We start from the raw sequence: 7319 nt of genomic DNA, 5'->3' as shown, positions 1-7319 counted from the left end.
GCTTTACCTCGGTTGCAATGGCTACCAAGAGTATTGCGTCGACGCCCGTGTTTGATGCGTCAAACACGCGCAAGTGGGCACTACTAATATTACCACTACCAAGTTCCTCAATAATATAAAAAATAATGTTTGTGCATTTGACGATGTTTTCTGAAAAGCTGAAAATATATTTACGACGTTGAAAGTTAAATCTTTAAGTTGTAACTTTAAACCATTAAACACAAAAAAACTCCTCAGATTGAAAAAACACTTTTTTTGTCTATTTATTAGAATCAAAAAAATTACGTGGTGAAATTGAGTAGAAAAGTAAACAAAAAGTGTGTGTTAGTAATACTATTTTTCCTTTGTTTGAACATTAAGAAATGACATCTGATAACTGCAAACATTCTAACATATTCAACTTCTATTTCACGAAAGTTATATAGTCTCTAATTAGTCTTGGTGACATTTTTCGACTTTCTTCTTGTAATATTTAAAATCCAGTTAAAATTAATTTTATTAAACATGCAAATCATTCTAGTACTATAAATATAAAAAACAATTCAAAATATTTTTTTGAAATTTTATGTTTCATCAAATTATATCAAATGAAATCGCTAGAACTATCCTTAAATACATAAAAGAAGATTTGTGGTGATATTCCAGCGTTTATGTTAAAATCACAGATAGTGTCATTTAGAAAAATTCTTACCTCCTGTATTAAGAACAACATGTCTCACGATGAATTTTCGTTATTTAAAAATTGATTGAAAAAGAATAATCCAACAAACATTTTAGACTAACACCCAATAAGTATACTTCCAGTCATCTTAAATGTGTTTGAGATTTTTATATAAGCAAACTGGTGTTTTTTGAGCGTAGTTTAGACATATTATTGTGCGGGTTTTAAAGTGGGTACAGTGCACAAACGCACCATTTAGTTTACTAAAAAAAGTGGCAAGAAATTTTGAATAAAGGGCGAAATTGGGGTTGACGTTTTCGGAGTGTTAGATGTATCTGGCGTGTTCGGAGTGTTGGTTAAATCTGGCGTGCCTCATTGTTTGATATTGGGATCAATTTTTATAAATGATTTTTATAAATGATTTTTTCTTATTCATTAAAGACTCAGCAATCTTGCTGGCGATGACATTTTCAATATTTTTGGCAACATCATAAATATTTCTTGCCTTCAACTAGAATTAGAAAATATGGTTTCATGTTTTCCTATAAACAAAAAGGTTGCAAGTTCTCTAAAATTTCAATTTTTAGAAGTTGGTTTAAAAAACATCAATGGTCAATTTGTAAATGTTAGTAATGTTAAGATCTTTACTTCTTCTAAGGTTAAGTTTAAGGTTAAACTTTTGAGGATTACAATTGATAAATATTTAAAGTTTAATAATAAACAGTAAATGTTGTTTCTTTCACAATACAAGCATATTTTTTATTTAATGCTTTTATATTTTATATTGCTTTTATAATGCTTTTATATTATATATATATATATATATATATATATATATATATATATATATATATATATATATATATATATATATATTACTTTTATAATGCTTTTATATTTTATATTGTCTAATATTTCATACCGCCCATTAATTTGAATATTTTGATCAAAAGGTGATAACAATCTTATTAATTAAATTCACCATTTAAAATTGAAAACAAATCTATTAAATGTTGACGATTATTATTTTTCGACCCACGCATAATATGAACTGACGAATTTTCATATACAAATACATTGACACTGATATCTGTATTGTTTTTCTCAAATTGTGTAATTTGGTTTAATGATACTGGAAATTCTATTTTTTCCCAATTTATTTGTTCAGCTTAATTTTTAAGTTCATTGGCCACTTTTTCAGGATGATTATCTGTTGGATTTAATGCTCTTGTAACACACCACTTAAAACTTTCATTACCTTATTTATTATAATTTATTATATTAATTATTGCATGTTTATTTGCTATTTTTTTATCAAGTGGAATGTGTGATTTAGCTTTAAATGGGATATACTCTATAATATTTATATCTATCTTTTTAATAGAAACAAACCCCCAGCCTGACCCTAACTGTTGAAATGATGATACATTTTCCAAAATTTTCGACTTTACTGTTTTACATAATTTTTTCTTGGCTCTCATACATCCTCGCTCTTCGTTGAAAATGGACCAGTTGTAATTTTATTTTCTCCTGTTTTAATACCAGTGCGTTCCATTTCACACGTGAAAACTATATAAACCTTTGATTTTCTATTTTCATTTAGTACTTTAATTGCACTGTTTTTAAAAAAATTCATTAATGATAAAGCATCGTAACCTTTTTCACTAGGAACTGTAAATTGTTTTGTTGCATTCTTAAGAGATGATTGCGTTAATTTAAATCTATTGGTTTTTTAAATCCAAATTTATTGTTCGCTCATTTTTCTTTCTAACTTCCAAGTTATTGTATAAATTTTTTAATGCGCTAATTTTTTGATTGACTTTATTTTTAATTGTATTATTAAGGTCGGGTGAACTTGAGGGCCAATTAGATAATAATTCAATTTTGTTATCAGTAAACCACTTCTTAACTGTTTTAGCTATATGACAAGGTGCCGAATCTTGCTGGAAAATGCTGGTTTTAGTAATTTCCATGCGCAGTTTCACTTTGTCTTTCAATACACTTAGATACTTTTGTGCATTGATGGTATACTTTGGATTCAGGCGTTCTCCCACAGGTTTTCTAACGTTTTAAAATAGTAGTAAATTAGATTTAATGATTTGTTTACAATAAACCCATATAATTTATATGGGTATATACAAATAAAACCCTTGGCGCGAAAGAAAACTTTACATTACATAGCTAAAGTTTAATACAGTAATAAAAAAAAACTGGTTTCTATAAGCATTAAAAAAACTATTGTGTTAAATTTTTTATAAAATAAATTTAAAAGGGGTTTTAAAAGCCAAAATATTTGTTTGAAATTTATAAAAACCATCATACAAAAAATAAAAAAATAATGAAGTTCAAATTTAACTAAATAATCATTTGCAACGTTTTAATACAATGGATAAAAACCGGACTGCATAAATCTAAAAAAAAAAAAAATTACATATTTTATTAATGCAGCCTCATTTACTGTTTTGTATAAAAAACAAAAGGTTCAAAAAATGAAGTTCATATGCACTACTGAAACATGTTAATAATTTTAAACAACTAAAATAATTATAAAATAATTGCACTCGAAAAATGGGTTGGACAAAATGACAGATAGATGTTGTTTTATAGCGGACAAGTAAAGGCCTTCGCATTCATCATATATCAACGTACGATACAATCCAACTTGCAATAGAATTAAATCTACTTTTTTCAGTTGATTCTTTTTTTACAGTAGAATTATTGATTGTAGTAGATTCTTTTTTTGCTGTCAATGTATTGGCTGTATTTTTAATCGTATCAGGAACATATAACATATGCCAATTTGCCGTAAATTGTATCGGTTTTTGTTCAATTGATGAAGATTGCAACGCTCTTAATAAATTACTTTTTTGCATTCAATAATAATATTTAATTTTTTGTTCTTTTGCGATTTGTTGTAAATCTTTGAGATTTTTATTTTCTAATTTTTATATAGCAAGATTATTTTTTTTAATATCAATTTTCTCTAAATGATTTTTTCAAAATAAAAAATCTTGTTGTATTTTTTATTCTTATATAGTTATTCTGATTTGTTTTTTAATTTTTCAGAATTTAATTTTTCAGAATTTAATATTAATATATCTTAATTAATAAATAAATTAATATCTTAAAGCCATTATCAACTTTTCCATCACGTAATTCAAGATATGTCCATTAGGGGGTTGATTTTTCAACTTTTTTTTTTTAAAATCAATGGGTATATTTTTAAAAGCTGACATTTTTATATTTATTTATAAAAAGGTATACCATAAGACATTTGATTGCAAAAATGTCACCCGTAAATATGAAATTGTAATATGAAAATAAAAAATTGTAAATGTTTTTTAACAATTTTTAATGTGTAGCACAAAGATATTGTAATTATAATAATTACAATATCATTGGTGTAGCGTGATACAAATAAACAAACATATAAGTATATAAGTTTGAGTATACATTGTTTGAATGCATCCGATGTTATCAATTTCTGCATACACAAGATTGAATTATTGTCATTAGCAGTCAAGATAAACGTGTTCCAATCAAGGTGATTTTTTGTGTTTACTAGATTTCATTTTAATTTTGCATGTAACATAAAATTATTTCAATTTACTTTATATTTCAGAATGTCCAGAATAACCTCCGAGATAGCTGAAAAACCTGAAAATATCAAAGCCTGGACAAAAAATCTAGTCCACTTTGAGAAATCAAAATCAACAAGATCTCACATAGACAAAGTTTTGCAGCCACTTGGCATTATGAATAAAATGCCAAAAGCTTATTCTGTTATTTGTCGGTATAATTACTTATCAAATTTAGAGAAGTCAGTGTATTCCAGATGTAAAATGTTGGCGCAGAATTATCTGATTTATGGCTTAAACTGAGTTTACCAAAAATTAATGAAAGGTCTATAACAAAAAAAGTAGAAATTCTTATTAAGAAATATCATTCTGTTCAAAGATCCAAACAATGTTTTGAAGAAAAGTGGGATTATTTATTTGATATAACCAAAGTGAATGGTAACTGGCTTAGCAATGAAGATAAAGAATTTTATATATTACAGGTGAAAACTGATGGTCAAGCTGGTTATTGCACATCAAAAATTGTTAAAGTACATCCATCTAAAGCTGGCAAGAAGAGAACTATCATAGCTGAAACAGGTACAGTAGAGGTCAGTGATGACAATAAAGGAGACAATGAACAAGATGATGAGCAAGATTCTGATTATAATCCGCCAGGCCAAAAAACAAAGAGAAAATATGAGAACACCACTGTTGCTGTTAACTTAGTTAAGAAGTCAAAACAAAGTATTAAGAGATCAGCAGAAGTTTGCAAAAATTTATTTTAATGTGGTGGTAATGTGCAAGCACCATCCAAATCTGGGGTTTAAAGAGTACAATGTCAGAAGCTCAAAAAATGGAAAAGCATATGATTAATCATTTAAAAAATGATTATTGGGTGTTGCATTTTGATGGTAAAAGAATTTCCGGGATTGAGTATCAAGTCTTGATTTTAAAAAATGCAGAAAAGGAGGTCAAGTTAGCCATTTTGAAACTGGGTGATGGTAAAGCTAATAGTATTTACAGTGGAATAGCTGAAGTGCTAGATAAATTTCAACTATGGAGTAGTATTAAAGTTATAATATCTGATACCACAAGTGTTAATACTGGAAGTAAAAATGGAGTTGTAAGCCAACTTCAAAGAGATTTTGAAAGAAAAAATCTTGAACCAGTTCAATTTATTGGTTGTCAGCATCATGTGTTAGACACAATTTTGAAGCATTCTATAAATGAAATTTTAGATGAAGGAAAAAGCTCATCACCAGAAATGCATTACAAATTTATTGTAAACCTGCAAAAAAAACTATGAAAATTTAAAATCAAACTTTAAGCAAGGTGAAAAAATTTGTAAAGTAAAGACTTAATAATAAATGGAGAAATGATATGGACTTTTTGTTTGAGTTGGTACAAAGTTACCGATACATGAAGGTGAATGGTAGCTATCCGGCTATAAAATTAAAAAGTCTGCCATCATTGAACAATGCCAGATGGAATTCAAAAGCAATCTATGCTCTTCTGGCATATATTTTAAATTAGTCGAATAATAATCAACTTTGCATGGTTTGTGACTTCATTACATCAGCCTGGTCTGATATATGGTTTTCTGACATGCAATACTCAGAACATAATTGTAACAATTTAGAGCAAGCAATAACTTCAACTACAGCCATGAAAAACCTTGAAAACATTTTGGTCCCAGGGGCCCAGTCGCATACAAGGAATTCAGAGATCTAATATCTGTGGGAAAGAGCCATAAAAATTATGCAAGAAATTTATGCAAAAGATATTGACAAGATGAACTTCAGATTTATTCTGCACAACAACTTTTAAATTCAACAAACAATTGATCTTTGTATATTAATGAACAGAAAGTTTTGCAAAAATAAATTGCTATTTTTCTGTTAATTTGTCGATTTTTACGTTATATTTTTTTACTTACGGGGGACATTTTTGAAACTTTAGTCAGTAAAACTTTTGCAATTGGTAATCTCATGTAGAATGTCAGATTTCGGCACTATACCCATGTATAGTTGTAAAAAAATCAACCCCTTAATGTCCATCCATGCTTAGTTTCACGCATAGCACTATATAATGATTTATATATTTTAATTTATCCCGTTTTCTATGTTTGTTAACTTAGCAGTTACTGGTTTTTACTTAATTGTTCTTAATCTTTCATATTTTGGATCTATTTCTTTTTCTTCTTTTCCTATTTCGCTTGTTTCACGATTTTTTCTAGGTCTACCAACTGGTATTTTGTCAGTTGCTTCTTTTACCAGATGTATTCTTGGTCTACCAACTTGTTTTTATCAGCTGCTTTTATTGCTTTTGACATAATAAATTCTTTATCTAATATTCCATTATCAGCAGCAATCATTAACAATGTAATGAAATTGTTAGATGTTTGTGAAACATTATTTTCTTTTAATAGATTTTGTAAATATTTATTTTTATATTTCATTTTATTATAAAAAGAAAAAAATTTTTTAAACTCATTTCAAAAAAGTTAATAAACAACGTTCATATATTTCCGTCTGATTGAAATTGTAATAATTTATCAGATATTACAACAGCAAATGCTTCAGTATCTGCTTGAACAGCTACATTAAATGTGACTTTAATTTGTACATCTACTACTAATGATTTTAATCTTTCTGATTGTTTACTAACATCAAAAACCTAAGTGGGTATAAATCTTTATAGTCAGAATGACTTATGTTGCTATGTGTGATCAAATCATTCATTCCATAAAACTTTTCACTAAACACAGATGCATCTCTATAAGCTTTTGAAAATTGATGATTTGGAAATGATAAATTTGTGTCAACAGCTGGATATCTTTTTTGATTAAGCATAATGTACATATTTTTCAAGTCACAATGATCAAATGTTGAAGAATTAATTTCTTGATTTCCATCTTTATTTGTTTGGAATCCAACAATGATGTATCTTGATTATTCAGGAGATGTCTTTACGCTAAGTCTCCAAGAAAATGTTGTAAATTGTGGGACAGTTAAAGTATCACACTGTCTTGCGCGAAAAGTTACTGGAAGTGTCACTTTTGATTCAATAGTTTTATAAAACTTAACTCTTTCTACATA

This window comes from Hydra vulgaris, chromosome 14 (genome assembly GCF_038396675.1).
Source record: "Hydra vulgaris chromosome 14, alternate assembly HydraT2T_AEP".
NCBI classification, from domain to species: Eukaryota; Metazoa; Cnidaria; class Hydrozoa; order Anthoathecata; family Hydridae; genus Hydra; species Hydra vulgaris.
This window is presented reverse-complemented; position numbering follows the sequence as displayed.